Here is a 19,259-nt window from a genome sequence, read left to right as displayed (position 1 = left end):
TACTAGCACTCGCACCAGTTGTACGACGACTTTGCTAGCGACTACACTGACGAAGCCTTTCTCTCATTTGCCGAGAGACAGTTAGAGTAGCCTTCAGCTAAGTTAATGGCTACGACCTAGCAAGGCGCCATTTGTACCATTGCATGTATCTCAAGATAGTCTCACTTGTATCATCCAGAATGCTGTATACCAAAGGACAATATAAAAGTTAAGTGTTCTAGTAGCTACGTTCTTTTCTTTATCACATTCATTACGAATCCTGTTCCAGACTTCGCGCCAGTCGGCGTGTGTGTACGCGTGCCCTCTCGGCTACCCGTCACTGTGGACTGGCTGCCTTGTCAGTCCACTACACCCAGAGCTTCAAAATTTACATTGGTTGTGTCCGCAATAGTTTGAGATTCTATAAGAGACAGAACTATTATAAGATCAGGATTCAAAAATTTTGGAATAACAACATGAATAAATTTGTATGACACATTCTACATGAAACGGCGGAGTGATAATCTCATTCTGGAAACATTCTACATGATTGCATTACGCAATGAATCCCTGTAACTGAGTCCACAAGAGCAATTAAACCGACATTTTCTTGTTAACCCTCTGAGTTCGTCAATCCACTGTTTGAAAGTTTGTGATGGCTGCTGCTTGAGTCGCAAAAATTTAAACCTTGCTGATGCTACATCTACCAGGCTGTCTTATGTTCAGTCATCAGCCTGACAGGTTGATCATGACCAGTAGTCTCTGGATGAGAGTCGAGGCACAGTTTTAAACACAGGCAGTAGATGTCAGCTCCGATCGTCGGAAGAAGTAACTGTACTTAGAAAAACTGTCTAGACTCTTTCTTTAAGTACAGTTGTGAAACTCGATCGCTGTCTTTCCATAAATGTTTTCGAAAATATATGAAAGAAAAAAATCATTTGTGTGCCATAATTATAATGTATGCACTGAAGTTGGCCTCCAACTGCGTCCGATAGTCTGATCATCCCTCTTCTACACTACTGAATGGGCAAAACGTGAGTGCAGGAAACGGTAGTGTTGCTTGCTGGGAGAGGAAGATGGTCATTTGTGGAACACAGCATCAGGCGCTCGATCTGTTGCACCTGTAATTGAACAACTTTGTTTAGAGACATTTGCTATGGCGGCTCTGGCATGGTTAAACACTTGATATAGACAAAATACAAGTCTCTCACTCTGAGTAGATTTAACAACTACTTTCAGTTTGTGTTCCGCCTAATACATTAATGACACAGTTGCCTTACCAGAGAGCAATGCTGTCATCTTAACTGATGGTCGTGGACTGGGTAAGCAGAAGAGCGAACAGTAGCGAAACGTTTCTGGGTATGGCCACGCCATTTTCGTGTGGCTGCGTTGCTTTGACTTGACACGTCGCTCTTCGGACGAAACCACAAGTAGTGGGCCTCACATCAACGCTTCTATGACCGGCTTCAGTTTTTGACATTGCCGTCATCTTGCAGTCATTCGCACTTTGCATGGCGGTGAGTGCGAAGGATTTTGTTTAGCTTGTAACTGGCCGTTTTCTTTGTGTAACTGTTTGGGCACAGTGGATCATAGGGACGTTAAGTATAATCTGAAGGTCCTCTTGACAACTGTGTGAACGTCCTGACTTGTCTGCTTTAAGGGAACTGTCGTGAGTCATATTTAACATCTGTCACTAGTGCATTTTTTAATGTTTCTGGCCACGAGTTGCCTTGCACGAAGGCTGTGCTAGCCATATGTTGCCCTTGTCCATGTTGGAGTCATTTGCCACGAGACTGAGTAGATGTAGATGGGCTATGATAGGCTGTAAGAACTAAGGTAACTCTCACTGTCTGTTGTGTACGCTGTTGCGTGAACTTGGTATCATTCTCTTTTGTAATGTGCAATCCTGGAGATACTAGTAGGTATCAGATAGATTATATAATGGTAAGAGAGAGATTTAGGAACCAGGTTTTAAATGGTAAGACATTTCCAGGGGCAGATGTAGACTCTGACCACAATCTATTGGTTATGAACTGTAGATTAAAACTGAAGAAACTGCAAAAAGGTGGGAATTTAAGGAGATGGGACCTGGATAAACTGACTAAACCAGAGGTTGTACAGAGTTTCAGGGGGAGCATAAGGGAACAATTGACAGGAATGGGGGAAAGAAATACAGTAGAAGAAGAATGGGTAGCTCTGAGGGATGAAGTAGTGAAGGCAGCAGAGGATCAAGTAGGTAAAAAGACGAGGGCTAGTAGAAATCCTTGGGTAACAGAAGAAATACTGAATTTGATTGATGAAAGGAGAAAATATAAAAATGCAGTAAATGTGGCAGGCAAAAAGGAATACAAACGTCTCAAAAATGAGGTCGACAGGAAGTGCAGAATGGCTAAGCAGGGATGGCTAGAGGACATTTGATATAATCCATTATGGAGTCGAGGTAGCAGTTGTCGTTATACTGGTTATCACATTTAGCATTCAACCGCGATTTTTATATATATTTTAACGCGTTGTTAAAATATATATAAAAATCGCGGTTGAATGCTAAATGTGATAACCGGCTAGAGGACAAATGTAAGGATGTAGAGGCTTACCTCACTAGGGGCAAGATAGATACTGCCTACAGGAAAATTAAAGAGACCTTTGGAGAAAAGAGAGCCACTTGTATGAATATCAAGAGCTCAGATGGAAACCCAGTTTTAAGCAAAGAAGGGAAAGCAGAAAGGTAGAAGCAGTATATAGAGGGTCTATACAAGGGCTATGTACTTGAGGACAATATTATAGAAATGGAAGAGGATGTAGATGAAGATGAAATGGGAGATACGATACTGCGTCAAGAGTTTGACAGAGCACTGAAAGACCTGAGTCGAAACAAGGCCCCGGGAGTAGACAACATTCCATTAGAACTACTGACGGCCTTGGGAGAGCCAGTCCTGACAAAACTCTACCATCTGGTGAGCAAGATGTACGAGACAGGCGAAATACCCTCAGACTTCAAGAAGAATATAATAATTACAATCCCAAAGAAAGCAGGTGTTGACAGATGCGAAAATTACCGCACTATCAGTTGAATAAGTCACAGCTGCAAAATACTAATGCGAATTCTTTACAGACGAATGGAAAAACTAGTAGAAGCCGACCTCGGAGAAGATCAGTTTGGATTCCGTAGAAATGTTGGAACACGTGAGGCTATACTGACCTTACGACTTACCTTAGAAGAAAGATTAAGGAAAGGCCAACCTACGTTTCTAGCATTTGTAGACTTAGAGAAAGCTTTTGACAATGTTGACTGGAATACTCTCTTTCAAATTCTAAAGGTGGCAGGGGTAAAATACAGGGAGCGAAAGGCTATTTACAATTTGTACAGAAACCAGATGGCAGTTCTAAGAGTCGAGGGGTACGAAAGAGAAGCAGTGGTTGAGAAGGGAGTGAGACGGGGTTGTAGCCTCTCCCCGATGCTATTCAATCTGTATATTGAGCAAGCAGTAAAGGAAACAAAAGAAAAGTTGGGAGTAGGCATTAAAATCCATGGAGAAGAAATAAAAACTTTGAGGTTCGCCGATGACATTGTAATTCTGTTAGAGACAGCAAAGGACTTGGAAGAGCAGTTGAACGGAATGGATGGTGTCTTGAAGGGAGGATATAAGATGAACATCAACAAAAGCAAAACGAGGATAATGGAATGTAGTCGAATTAAGTCGGGTGATGCTGAGGGAATTAGACTAGGAAATGAGACGCTTAAAGTAGTAAAGGAGTTTTGCTATTTGGGGAGCAAAATAACTGATGATGGTCGAAGTAGAGAGGATATAAAATGTAGACTGGCATTGGCAAGGAAAGCGTTTCTGAAGAAGAGAAATTTGTTAACATCGAGTATAGATTTAAATGTCAGGAAGTCGTTTTTGAAAGTATTTGTATGGAGTGTAGCCATGTATGGAAGTGAAACATGGACAATAAATAGTTTAGACAAGAAGAGAATGGAAGCTTTTGAAATGTGGTGCTACAGAGGAATGCTGAAGATTAGATGGGTAGATCACATAACTAATGAGGAGGTATTGAATAGAATTGGGGAGAAGAGGAGTTTGTGGCACAACTTGACTAGAAGAAGGGATCGGTTGGTAGGACATGTTCTGAGGCATCAGGGGATCACAAATTTAGCATTGGAGGGCAGTGTGGAGGGTAAAAATCGTAGAGGGAGGGCAAGAGATGAATACACTAAGCAGATTCAGAAGGATGTAGTTTGCAGTAGGTGCTGGGAGATGAAGAAGCTTGCACAGGATAGAGTAGCATGGAGAGCTGCATCAAACCAGTCTCAGGACTGAAGACCACAACAACAACAATGTGCATTTCATTATTGTTTTGGCAGTAGCAGAATACTCAAGATGTCGGTAGAAACTTGCACCGCTAGTACGGGTGATTCTGTTGCCACTATGGTGGAGAAGATAGGTAGGTTACAAGCAGTGCTTGAACAAAAGGCTTCTAGCGGAGAAGCAACAAGTACTAGGACAATTGAGGAAGTTAAGGCTATGCTGAGTGTACCAATCTTTTTCTGGCAAGAGAAACGAGGACATAACGGCATTGCTCAAATATGTCTCAGCTGCTGCCGAGTTGGGTTGATGGCCTGACGAAATTTGCCTTCATGTGACCAATCTGCGTTTGACTGGAGAGGCTAAGGCATAAGTTACTTTGCACGAGACCTTGCAGCGTGCTCAAACTTTCATACAGCTACTCGAGGCGTAATGACAATGTTATCGTAAACAAAACAATACTCGCTTTTTCGATGAAGTTGAGTACGTTCACACAGAAGCACAACAAATCAGTTGTATGCTTTTCGGGTAGGATCCGAAAGATCGATGTCAAACGTACGAGCTAGCATAGAACGAGGAAGTCAGTATAATGCTACACTGAAAAACCGACAATAGGGCTGTCGACATATTTTTCAGTGGCATTCCCACTGAAATGTCACGTAAGGTTAGTATAGTGAATTCATCTGATTTGGTGCAGCTAAGTCGACTGGCATAGAGTTTGAAGATATAGATGTAGCTACTAGTGGGCGTGGAGACCGCCGAGTGTTTTCTGCAGAAAAAAATGTCGCAGGTGTCAGCGTGAGGATCCCGTTCAATAATATTGTTTTCATCTGGAAAGCTACAAGTGTGGATGGGTAGTTCACAAAGCATGGGAGTGCAGGAGTAGGAAATGAGAAAATCAGTATCAACAAAAGCATTCGTTAAATGCAAACAGGAATGTATCAGCCGTCGGAATAAGTTCCCCATTCAGTGTTGTACTCATGAGTCTATGCAGGGATGAAATGCTGCTTGTGGAGTTTTGTTGGTGGCAAGGAAATAAGATTTTTATAGATACAGGGACACATGTATCGGTAATCGCACTAGTATGCTTACAGCAGTTGAGTTTGGAGGGTGTTGTTTCCTACTGGGTGATACCGCCACAGCGAGGCAGTGTCACAAGGTGCACCGATCATGAAGGTGTTGCCACTTGCTTCACATACAAACACGCTAAAGATGAGTTTCCACGATAGTGTACCGTTAGGTACAGGGAAATTAGTTTGGTCTCTGTGGTGCAGACTGACCACAGGAGATGTTATAATTATGTGAATAGAGCTACATGAAGACAATAGACATTTGGATACAATGCACTGTTTCATACACAGAAGCATAGCGTCCATAACTTACGTGAACAGTGAATGTATAGTTCTGGTTAGCCCAGAAAATTTCATTGTGGGTGGTGCGGGTCTAGAGAAGTTCTTAGTTATCGTCAACATTAGATAGTTCGGATGATGAGGATTCAGATAGGTCGTTTACTGACGACAACCATATGCATAACATAGAAGATCCTGCATTGCACAATAAAGCGGATCATCTGCAGGGCAGTGACCAGAAAGCTATGGAAGCATTACTATTACAATTTCAGTATCTGTTTAGTGCATAGGGTTCATTACTCGTGAGCCCATTTACCCAATACCATATAGTGACGGGGAATAATGTTCCATTTTCTAGTAAACCATGTAGTACAGCAAACCAGCTGCAACCACTCATGGAAGAGATCATTGACTGACAGCTGGTAGAAGGCCTCATAGCACCTAGTGATAGTCCGTGATTCTCGTCCCAAAGGAATAGGTGGTTGGCACCAAGAAATATTGCTTTTGTTGTGACTATAAATACTTGAACGCTCAAACCACCCCAGCGCATATATGATACAATCATGGAAACGCTTAATAACTTAGACAGATTCAAGTACTTGTCCACAGTGGAGTTGTGGAGTGGCTACTATCAGATGAATGTAAGGCCAGAGGACAGACCTAAAACCGCTTTCACAGTCCCATGTGTGCATTTTCAGTATCACGGATACCATTTGCGCTTAAGAATGCACCAGCTACAGTCCAAAGATTGCTGCATTGGGTTTTTCATGGCATAAAACCTACAAAACGCATGGTATATCTCGATGAGTTTGTAGATTTTTCAGACAGTATGAATGGACATGTTAAACAGTTGTAGGAAGTATTCAGCAGACTAAGGGCAGCATATATCACGCTGAGTATTGAAAAATGTAGCCGGCCAGAGTGGCCAAGCGGTTCTCGGCGCTACAGTCTGGAACCGCGTGACCGCTACGGTCGCAGGTTCGAATCCTGCCTCGGGCATGGATGTGTGTGATGTCCTTCGGTTAGTTAGGTTTAAGTAGTTGTAAGTTCTAGGGGACTGATGACCTCAGCAGTTATGTCCCATAGTGCTCAGAACCATTTGAACCCTTTTTTGTAAAATGTAATTCTGCACAGAGTCAGGTCAAGTACTTGGGCTACTTTATTGGTGAAGAGAGTGCATGAACCGATAGTTGTGTGGTATCAGCAGTTTCTGAATTTTCAGCACCTCAACCAGTGAAACAGTTACCATCTTTTCTGGGACTCTGTAATCATTACCAGAAATTTGCCAAAACTTTGCACAAATTGCTTACCTATTAAACCATTTGTTGAAAAAAGTATTTAATTTGTATGGTCACCAATATGTGAGTGTGCATTCCAGGCACAGTATAAAGCACTAATCAAAGACCAGGTACTGGTGTTTCCTACTTTTGCCAAGTAATTTATCATTTACTGTGATGCAAACGATAGTGCTCTTGGTTGCATTCTCAGTCAGAATATAAATGGTAAAGAGAATCCTGCAGTGTATGCAGTGGAATGCAATTACTCAACTACAGACAAGGAAATGTTGACAGTGGTTTATGGATTCACTTACTGTCGATGATACCTGTATGGGCAGAAATTCAAAATTGTAAGACAGCACGCTTCACTGAAATGGGTATTGGATTTGAAGGATCCCTCTAGCAGGTAGACAAGGTGGGCTCTTGGCTGAGTTACTGGCAGAGAACGCAGGTAGATGACATAGACTGTTAGGAATTTAAGTCACAGCCACAGTTCATAATGTTCAAGGGCTTACTAAGGAAGTCAATAAAACGTGGACCACAAATAGTGGTTATGCTGTCATTGTGGAGCAAAGTACTGCAACAAGCACAAGACCATGTATTATCAGGCCATGTTAGTCAGAAATGGAAAAGTGATGGATAGAAGTGTAGACAACAACTTTTGGTGACAGACAAGAAAAAATTATGTCAACAATATGTACAATGAGCCGATCTCAGTCATAAAAAATCGTCTTCAAAGATTTACTGAGGCATGAAAACCCTTTCAAATAACAGGGCTTGATAGTTTGGATCAATTTAACAGAAGCCCATTTTGTAATACATACATGTTGGCGATTTTTTTTCTCAGTTTGTATCTATGACGGCAAATCCTGACCAGCTGGCTACTATGGTTGCTTTAGCATTACTGAATAATTAGAATCTTAAGTTTTACATGTCAGAACTTTACTGATTGAACAGGGTATGAATTTCGTATCTGATTTGACGAAAAACCTGTGCCATATACTTCATATTCACAAGTTACAGAGAGGTCCCTTCCATCTGCAAGCAAACAGGTGAACGAAATGTGTTCATAGAACAATCTTGAAGAGATGTATCTCCAGTTTGTGATCGGCACTTACAATTCTAAGGTGCATACCAATATTGATCACTCACTGTACAAGAGAAATGCCTTCTGCCTTCAACATGTACAGTCTAAGCTAGATTCCAACGTTGAATCAGCAGAGGAGTTTGACAAAGAGTCAGATTATCAAAAAGACAAGAATGTATGGGACAGCTTGTAAGTCAGCTTTTACATTTTAAGAGTCAGCCAATGGCTTTACACACCAGAAGAGAAATCGAAAAAAATTATAACGAAATACAACAGTCCATATCAAGTCCTTAATATGATCTCCCTGGTCAGTATTAAGATCTGGCTACCATCTTTAACTTCGACTGCATATATCAGTAGATTGAGCCCCTTTGACGGTGCAGTTGACACCTTTCCACAAATTCTGGTAACAGTGCCCAGCAGAGCAGAAAACCAAGGAGGGTTATGAGGAATGAAAAACCCAATACTTGTGCAGCACCTAAGGCAGTATACGGACTGAGGTCACAAAACTAATATTTCTTAAGTACATATTGTTGCAGTGTACTTTCCATATTGTACTATTTTTTTTCATTTGTTGTGTACTACAACACTTATACTATGTGTTATGAGTAGGATGACATTCATGAAAGCCATTCACTCATTTACATTACTGAGTTGGCATTCTTTCTTGAAGAAGGTGTGGAAAGCTAGGAACGAGATTCGTAGGTTACAAGGCAGATTCAACGGATTCTGTGAGAAGATGCGGAAAGAGCCCATTTCCTCCAACTGTAGTGATGAGTATTAAGAATTGCGAATGTCTTATAGAAGCTAAGAGCACAGCTGTTGCAGATAGCAGATGTAGTGCTGCAGTCAACGATAGGGAGAAAAAGGTAATGGATTGCTGCAGGAGGGAGCTTGTTAAAAATATCTTTTGAGTCAGCGGAGAAGGAAATGTGCGGGAACTGAACACAATGGTAGGTTAGGTGGACACAGAGGAAGTATTGAGGCCGCAGTCAACTTCACGGATTTGGAGAAAAATGTGTTGAACAATATTGAAGTAATACGGGAGATTGCTAGTGAACTCACAGAGTGTTATGTAAAACAGCAGTGTTATCGAGCAGCAACCTGTATCGCTTCAGAACCGATTAAGTGCACTGGATGAAAAGATGACTGTCGCTAGACTATTTGGTTACTGGCAGACACCATTAACATCGCAAGAGTTTAAGTAGCCGTAATGCGAGAAGCGGTGTTACTGCAAAAATCTTGACTGCTTGGTACTCTGCAGCTTTCAGTTGTCACTGATAATATGTAATAAACCCGAAAAACGGTTTGGGCAAATAAACATTTCTAGTACAGCTCATGATGTATAGAATATGTCCTTTAATAAGACACATCATTCAGTATGTGAACAGTTAAGTTCAATATTGATGCCATCACAGCAATGTTTGGAAGGGCTGCGCTGAGCACAGAAGGATTTCCCAGCAGAGCTTCAGCATGAAGCTGAATTAACACAAGACAATCTAGCATTCTTCTGTCATGTGCAATTGATGGAATAAAGATGGGTGAAGCAAGACTGCCTGCATAAATCCGATATCTGGTAGCAGGTAGAAGCACACATTATCAGTGTTACACCATCCATCCATATCCAATGACATGGAAAACCATCAACAAGTGGGTGCAACTACAGATTAAGAAAGTGCTAGTGATCTTGGACTGAGGGATGCACTTACTCTTATGACACCAAATGAAGTTTCGAGGGAGTAGGACAGGGAGCGTTACCCATTTGTCCAACCAGAACAATTCAAACAGACGTTTAGCCATGTGAAGTTCAGTTGCTAAGAGCTGGACTTAATGCAATACAGTGACACAGGAAAGTGCTGGAACCTCAATCACATTTTCAGAAAGGCAGGATGTACTGGGTTTACTCAATCTTTACATCCCAGGCGGTAATCGTCAACTGCTACAAAGATGGGAAACATTGGCGCATGGAAAGAATGGAACTTCAGAACAGTGGTATCTTGATCAATGGAACGACGTGCGATATAGTCAGGGTTAACTATCGGTAGCCCAGAACTGTTACTGGCATTACCATTTAACAGGATATTGAGACCAATGTTGTGCTGACCACAAAAGCTTTTAATATCCTTCTCACCCAAAATCTAAGCTTACTTAATGACACTTTGTATCCAGAAGTCCTACAGTCAATAGATGACCTAATTTTGGCTCAGAGAAGGGGCGTATTACCACGGAACAGATGTTCGACCATACACATTTCCGACAAAAATAGCTTAGACGATCATTGCTATAATTTCTTTTTACCTCTAGCACAGCCATGTTTCTTATAGCAATATTTGTATTCTACTTACACTTTGAGGTACAACGTTACCAATCCTCTGGACCCACCTTTGCACCAGATTCCCATAGAATGGCATGACGACATAACAAAAAAGTAAGAACTGAAACTAACTGTACCAGTACCTGTAGTTAAATTATAGATAATATAGTTACACAGATCTCGACCGTATTAGAGAGTTAAACCTATGTTTAAATGGGAACAAGTAACGAACTCACTCTTGTGAGATATTAACCAGAATTGCACGGCATAAATTAATGTCAGTGTAATCTATGTAAATTTCAGTCGTTCTGGGTACAGCAAAGAGAAAATCGAGACAAATTCCTTGGAGAAAGGAGTGTTGTTGCATGGCTATTGCAATTCCCAGGTGCGCTCATAACTTTTTAAACTTATCACTCGGCGCAGGCGGTAATCTAGCCCAGCTCATACCGTGTGTCACAACCGGTATCTGGGCCACACAAAGACTGCAGTGTTGCAGAAGGCAGGGCGACGCACTGAGCCGAGCCGTTATCAGGAGGCGCAAACGGTCCAGTATCACAGCACTAATGCGGAATTTTGCGTGCCTTGCACTACCCTGCGATAACATGCAGCCTCCGAGCTCAGCCGCTCCACGGCTTCCTACCGCCGACATAAAGTGTGAAAACAAGAGGAACTAACAATAACTGAGAAACTACAGTGGGGACAAGTCCACAGTCACCTCCGGATATTAAGTGACCACATCGGCGGCCATGATGACGTCATGTCCAGCTTAAATATGACGATTTACGATGCCTCAGTTTCAGTGTCTGGTCATTCCGCCTGCGTCTCTGATTCCGACAGAGATGACAGTCTCGCTAGTCGTGGACGAGCTTGGAGGCATTCCCCTAGTGAAGGCCCATACTAAGTGACTGCAAACTACCGCCTACAAACCTGTTGGGCGAGACACATGACTACCGCCTCCCTGACTATACATAATGTACCACCTCCCTGGTTGCATGCTGTGTTGCTGATTTGGGGCTGGGCTTCCACCGTCATGACACCCGCATCAGAGATTTGCTATTGGCAGCCGCTAAAGCACACATCCATCTTCGAGAGCAATAGGTCAGGTAGCACTAGCCGCTGGTGAGCCACGGTGGGTTTGACCCTAGAGACACCGCTCTAGGCCACCTGTACGACACCTGCATAACGGCCATAACTGATGATGCGCTGTTTCCACATTCCTTGTCGCACGCGTGTGTGAAAATCAGTGCACCTTCCGACGCGCTGGAGAAGAGAATCCATATTGCAAATTACACGTAGTAAATATGATTCCAGGAAATGCTGTTTCACTGACGCCTTACAGCTCATGACAGCCACCCACACCAGCTCCTGAACTCAGCGTCTTGAACCAGTGGCGTCACCTCACCTTCTCAGCTTCCACGCCTACTACAAATTCTGACCCAAGGGTGACAGCTGCAGTAATCATAAATATTAAGAAAAAGATTACATAACAGTATCCTGAAAATAATGAAACAGAAATACAGAAGATCTGTGCCAAGTCAAAACAGAGAGCTAAGCTATAGGAGAGCAAATCTAGATTCTAATAACCAGAGATTGTGTATACTGAGACAATGCATTCTACATCTACATAATTACTGTGCAATTCACAACTAAGTTCCTGGTATAGGATTCATCGAACCATCTTCAAGCTATTTCTCTGCTGTTCCACTCTCTAACTGTGCGCGGGAAAACGAACATTTAAATCTGACCGTGTGAGCTCTGAATGCTCTTTTTTTATTATGCTGATCATTCCTCCCTATGTAGGTGGCCGCCAACGAAATATTTTCGAATTATAACGAGAAAATTGTTGATTGAAATTTGATGAGAAGATCCTTCGCAGAGAAAAATGTCTTTGTTTTAATGATTCGCGCCTCAATTCAAGTATCATATCCCTGGCAGTCTCTCCTCTATTTACCGACAGTTCAGAACAATCTGCCCTTCATTGAATATTTTGGAAGTCCTCCTTGGATCCTATCTGATGTGGATCCCACACCACACCACATAGCAATAATACAGAAGAGGGCAGACAAGCGTAGTGTAAGCAATCTCTTTAGTTGTCCTGTTGTACTTACTAAGTATTCCGCCAATAAATCGCTGTCTTGGGTTCGCTCTTCCCACAACAGTATCTATTTGATCATTCGAACTGAAATTATTCCTAATTTGCAATCTATAAGTATTTGTTGAATTTACAGCCTTTAGATATGTGTGATTTATCGTGAAAGCGAAACTTAGCGGATTCCTTTTAGTACCAACGTGGATGACTTCACACTTGTCATTATTTAGAGTCAATCGTATCATACAGATACCTTGTCTAAATCGTTTTGCAATTTGTTTTCATCCTCTGATGACTTTATAAGACGGTAAATACCAGATCATCTCTAAACCATTTGAGAGGGCTACTCACTGTGTCTCCTAAATCGTCATTGTAGATCAGGAACACAGGGCTTATAACACTTCCTTGGGGAACGCCAGATATTACTTCTGCTTCTGTCAATGACTTTCCGTCAGTTACTACGAACTGTAACTATTCTGCCAAAATCAAAGATCCTGTCCCACAACTGAGACGATACTCAACAGGTACGCAGTTCAATTAGAAGTCGCTTGTGAGGAAAGATTTCAAAAGCCATAAGGGATCAGCTTGACATCCCCTGTCAATAGCACTCATTATTTCGTTAGAATAAAGAAGTAGTTGTGTTTCGTAGGAACGATACTTTCTGAGTCTGTGTAGGCTGTACGTCAATAAAGCGTTTTCTTCGAGATAAAAAGAACTTGTTAATATTGTCCAGCTCAGCTGTGCTCATTTCACGCCAGTCATGCATGTTTATATTTCAGGAACACGTATTTGACAGTAAGATTCGTGAGATTAGATCCTATGATGTTTGTCAGGTAACTTCCAGAGATCAACACGAAAGGCTTCATGCATCATATCATACTGCACGAACTTGGACAGTTGATTGCCATTGCTATTTCTGAATAACAATCAAGAAGTAAAGGAAATTTTCGAGATATTATGGGTATGTACATGGTTTTTCTAAATACTGGTCTGTATCTACTCAGTATGGCAAAGGATAAAATTATGGTCTTCAGTCTCAAAAGAGAAAAAAAAAAAGACTGCTTTGATATTTCATGCAACTCTCCATACAAGTCTGTCCTGTGAAGTAAATCCCTACAAGTTCACAGACATGCATAAAACTGTTTCTCATATTTGCCGCAAAAAATTCAGAGCACTAATGAGTAGCACGGTGTTCACTAATGCAACGCATGTTCTGTAGAAAACACAACCAGTGACGACTAGACAACGACGTGCCCTAGATGCCCACGTACGGCTCTAGTTCCAGCTACTGCATCGTGCCGCAAGTGTGGAAGTTCAAAAATAGCCTGCCACGAGACAAATTATTATTCCACTTTGGGATTCCTGTGTCCCAATGCCATTTATACTGGCGTGGATCAAAAGAACACAACAGAAGTAACTCCTACTAGGGCCCGCCGTCTCTTTTCCATGAGGGAGTGAAAGACGAGTAAAAAAAATGTATATGTATATAAGGGAGAAAAATGAATCGTGAAAGGTTTTGGTGATTTATTTCGTGGTTCCTTCAGCAAAACACACACTGTTCAGAGCGTAAATCCCCATGTCTTTGAATCAATTTTAAATAGCATCTGCCATGATTGTATTGGGATGCCACCAAGCATAATTCTTCTCAGAAAGAAATCGGATAGTATTTCCATAATACGTCAGTAGCTCATGGGCACCGTGTTGGACAATGCTGTTAAGGCTTTCATACAAGTTGTTGAGAATCTGTAAGGAGAAGACGTTTCGCACAAATAACGACATCGTATTTTCTTAGCATTCATGGACGAGATCACTACGGGGATTAAAATATCTTGTGAAAGGGAAAGGGAAATGTATCTCTTGGCAAGAACACGTATCGATCGTGCAGCAGTTGTACACTATAAAACTACTCCAAATTACTAAGAAAATATCAGAAATCAGTAATTCAAACAACTGGCTTAAGGTTATATGGAATTTAGTAAAACGAGAGACAGGGCAAACAACCACAGAACAAGATAATGTCACTACTGATCTGAGTGGAAGGGCTATAAATCATGAGTCACAGGAAGAAAATGTATTTAATACTCACTTCTTAAATATAGTAGAAAGCATCGATAAAACAGTTGAAGAGAAAAATTACAGCAGTATGTTAAAATGTAACTCTCATAAAATTCAGTCTTATGAATGTATCACCAACTTAAATTAAGAAGGTTGTACATTATCTCAAAAATAAAAGCTCATCTGATTTTGACGGTGTTTCCAATAGAGTACTAGAGATTTGTTCCCATATAATAAGCCTGTTCTTATCTGAAACATTTTTCCAGACAGACAGAAATATTCTGTTCGTAAACCCCTCTTTAAGAAAGGTGGTAAGAGTGGTAAGAGAGAGATCAGTAACTACCGATTTGTTTAACAGCTGACATCATTTTCCAAAGGTTTTGAAAAGGTGATGTATTCTAGAATACTAATACCCCAGCAACAATAATATCCTCGGAAAATCACAGGCTGGATTTCAGAAGGGTTGTTCTACTGAGCATTCCATTTATATTTTCATTCAACATATTTTACAGGCATTAAATAATAAAATAGCTGTATTTTCTGCGACTTGTCTAAGACATTTGACTGTGTGACTCACAGCATTCTCCTAAAGAAATTGTAGTTTTGTGGGATTAATGGTATAACCAGCCGATAGATAATGTCATATCCAACCAAAAGAATGCAGAAAGCAGTACTTAGTAATTCAGTCAATATAGTCCGGGAACATAATTGTGCCTGGGAACTAATAGTGTACGGGGTTCCCCAAGGCACAATCATAGGTCCATTATTGTTCCTCATGTATGTGAACGATCTTTCGTCTAATACAGAAGAAGCAGAAATAGTTCTTTTTCTAGATGATGCTGGTATTATAATCAATCCAGGCATATACGCATAGTAAGAGGAATGGTAAACAAAGTTCTTAATAGTGTCATCGACTGGTTTTCTTTGAATGGTCTCACATTGTTTTAAAAAGACACGACATATACTGTTCTGCACATCTCGGAATACTACACCAATCATAAATGTAACGCATGGTGAGGAAACAATAAATAGGGTGGAAACTTTAAAATTTTAAGCTTTCCCTATTTATGAGAATTTAAATTGGAGAAAGTACATTTTGGAATTCCTAAAACAACATAGTTCAGCCAAATCTGAACTTAGAATCACTGCAAATCTTGGGGAGGGACATATCAGTAAGTTGATATGTTTTACATATTTTCATTCTATAATGTAATATGGAAAAATGTTCTGGGGTAACTAATTTTTAAGAAAGAAAGTCTTCATTACGCAAAGACGTGCTGTAAGAATAATATGTGGCGCTGACCCACGATCCTCTTGTAAACATCTATTTAAGGAGTTGGACATTCTGACTACTGCTCCACAGTATATTTATTCCCTCACTAAATTTGTTAAAATCAACTGTATTTCAAAAGGATCAAAGATGTATATAATTACAATACCAGAAGGAAAAATGACATTCATTACTCCACATTAAGGTTGTCTCTAGCACAAAAAGGGGGCGCAAAATTCTGCAACAAAATTTTTTAATCACTTACTCAGTAATAAAAATGTCTGACAGTCGACAAAGTTAAATTTGAAAACGAACTGAAAAAGTTTGACATTCACAACTCATGCAATTCCAAAGAATAATTTCTGTTACTGTAATGTGTAAAAGGTTGTAGGCAGGAATTACTATCTTCTACCTGTGTATCCTTTTCCTTCTTGGGAAAAAAACTTTGAAATGTTCAGAATGTAACTATTTATACAACTTAATCTGCGATGTGAATGTAAATTGACTCGTTCCACATCACTACGATCTATCGTGCAAAATGATCCATGGAACATGTAACTAACTCTGCAGAAAGGAGGACACAAGTAACTTGCTTTTTAAACCAATTATGATGATGATGCAAGATTTTCATTTCAAAATTCAGTATATTCCGGACTACAGTAATCTAATGCCAGATGCTTTTTTCCGTGTACCCTGAGATCCAGTAAAACTGAAATTCTTTACAACCAGTAGCAAAGATGTTGGCGTTTAACGCACTAGCAATAACGGAGCCGGTTTAAATCCCAATTGTATTATAATATATGTAATACATATGTGTATAAAATATGTAGTGTAATTAGTAGCGAAAACTGACATGGGAAAAAATACACTATACAAAAGCGGACGAGTCATCTGCAGGTTAACCGTAAATTTGTGGCTATAAGCTGCCACTAACTTGAGTACCAAATATTTTTTAGTTAGTACAAGTCTATTCGAAATGTAAATACACTACTTCAGTACATTACGTGTTACAGTTTGACTGAACTCATATTTGCAGTCAGTTAAGAGTAGTCTCAAACATTCCTAAAATTGTACAACTTGCTGGTCCAGTCTTTCAAACTTATCAGTGGAAGTGCTCTACACATCACTTCTGAAATGAAACCAAAGAGAAAAGTCCGGAGGATTGAGGTCATACGACCTTTGAGGACAAGATAGTCCACAGGTTGTGCTCGACCTATCACTCTTGGACCGTATCGGTGATTTAGATGTCTTGGCAGCAAAACCTGGCAGTGTCGTACCTAGCATGTATTGCATCCCCGACTGTTGTGCAAGGTATGGTAGGTCATGGGTGAAACTTGAGCCTAGTTGGAAAGGGATTTTATCGAAAAGCTTACACTTAAAATACACACATACTAACCAGGACAATAGTTCACACTAAAATCAGTGGCGTCTCGTAACCACACATTCGCATGTATCTCTCAAATGGTTAGTTTGCGGACCTATGCTTGTGATACACCCGGTATAAACACTGCTTGACGAAAAAAGTGAACGACGCTGAAGGCGAGGAGCAATCGAAATGAAGCTTCGTGGTTTGAGAGGATATGCAATGTAATTTCAGTGATTACAAAGTCGGGTCAAATTTATAAGGAGCTTGGTAGTACTAGCCCACTTATTACTACGACGTTTCCTCGTCCTCTCCGCTCCTCTCCATTCCTTGATCTAGATGCATGCACTGATTCTGTTGGGAAGGGTGGCAAAGCCGTGTATCCTTTCTTGAGGCAAGTGACCCACAAATATTGTAACTGATCCTTCATATCCTGTTTACTTGCACTGGGATGATGTCCGAGCTGGTACTCCACATAGTGTATTTGGAACTGATCTGGGGATCTTTCTGGCAACAGGAGTACCTCAACATCATACATACAATTCATAGAGACACGTTTCATGCGAGGATGAACGTTATTCTGTTCAAAAATGACAACTTAATACTCTCACATGAGAGGTAACCCACTGTGCCATCAGTGTATTCTCAATCACTACCACCCGTGACCTGAACTCATTCCCGGCGGCTCCCCACACCATGGTGGCAGGAGTAACACCTCTGTGCCTCTCCAGGTCCTCTCCTGGTCCTCTCCAGGGACCTCTGCTCAGATCGCCGCCATACTCTTTGGCGATGATTATCTGGGTTAGTGCAGAGCTCTGGTTCATTGATGAACGCAATTCGACGCCATTCATCAGCAGTCCATGCTTCCTGGCAACTGCACCACTCCAAATGCAGCCATTGGTGTTGCTGTGTCAAAGGCACCCTGTGCATGGGACAATAGTCCTCTAGTCCGGCTGGTAATAGGCCCAACCAATGGTATGGGATGACACACAATGTTGGAGGGGCTCGATTTCATTACATCTTCTCGAATCGCAGGCGCAGAGGTGAATGGGTTACGTTGTGCTTTGTGCTCTATAAGGGAATCCTCTCTCGTGGTTCTCAGTTCTTTTTGGACCCAGACCTCCATGACGTATATGCACGTCCTATTGTTCCGATGCAGTCCAACATCGGGCCCCTGTCACATCCGAATGCCCCACAAATCTGGCTATTGCACGAATCAGCTAGCTTGCCAAAAGGAGATATATAATGAGGCCACTTAGAAGTCTTTCAGGTGCTAATAAGGCTGTCGCATACTAGTGCGAATCATCTCCGTGTTCTTCAGTGGTCTTTCAGTACCTATCGCTGTTCACGCTCTTTATACGAGTATACCCTACCAGCTCTGGTAACAACACTAAACACGAACAACACTAATGCAGTACGGTGGGCCGTTCTACGTGTTGCGGACAATTGCAATTCATTTACATATCTGCCGATGATGTGACAACCGACCATGTCTTTTTGGTGCTTCACTTTTTTGCAGGCAGTGTATAATAAAAAAAAACCTTTATTATAACGTAAACAAATAACAAACGTCATGTGGCTCACTGCTTCATGCGAATATTTTCATTTGACGCCATTCCAGTGACGCGCAGATCATTAAAATTGGTGTATTTTTCAGGGCCACCAGCGCGCCAGCCGATCGGGACAGGCGAAATGATTTCAACTGCACATGGTGACGCAGGCATCCACAGCACTTGTATCACGTTGTCAACATGTCATTTACAATACCACGTAGCTGCCACGGTTGAAGTCATATGACGTTGCCACCCAGCATTCGATAAATATACATTTTTCTTTTCATAGTTCGCGATAGATATGCTATAGTTGTAGAGCTGTTTGCACAAAATTTTAAAATTTGAATAGTTATGCACAATTTCGTGAAGAAAGCAATAGTGTTCAGGAAAACTGTTATTCTGTTAAAAATTATTATGATCATAGTTCTGAATAGCTTCCTAAGAAGACTACAGAAAATACTAACGACATTTCTGTGTGCAGAGGTAATTGCAGTAATGATGGATCCATTTTCACTACTGGTGAAGGTGACAACCGACGTTCGGGAAATATACATTTTTTTTTCAGACTGCCTGATAGATATGCTATACAGTAGGAGAGTGTGTGTGTTGACTGTGTCTA

The sequence above is a fragment of the Schistocerca nitens genome, chromosome 1, assembly GCF_023898315.1.
Source record: "Schistocerca nitens isolate TAMUIC-IGC-003100 chromosome 1, iqSchNite1.1, whole genome shotgun sequence".
In the NCBI taxonomy this organism is placed as follows: domain Eukaryota; kingdom Metazoa; phylum Arthropoda; class Insecta; order Orthoptera; family Acrididae; genus Schistocerca; species Schistocerca nitens.
This window is presented reverse-complemented; position numbering follows the sequence as displayed.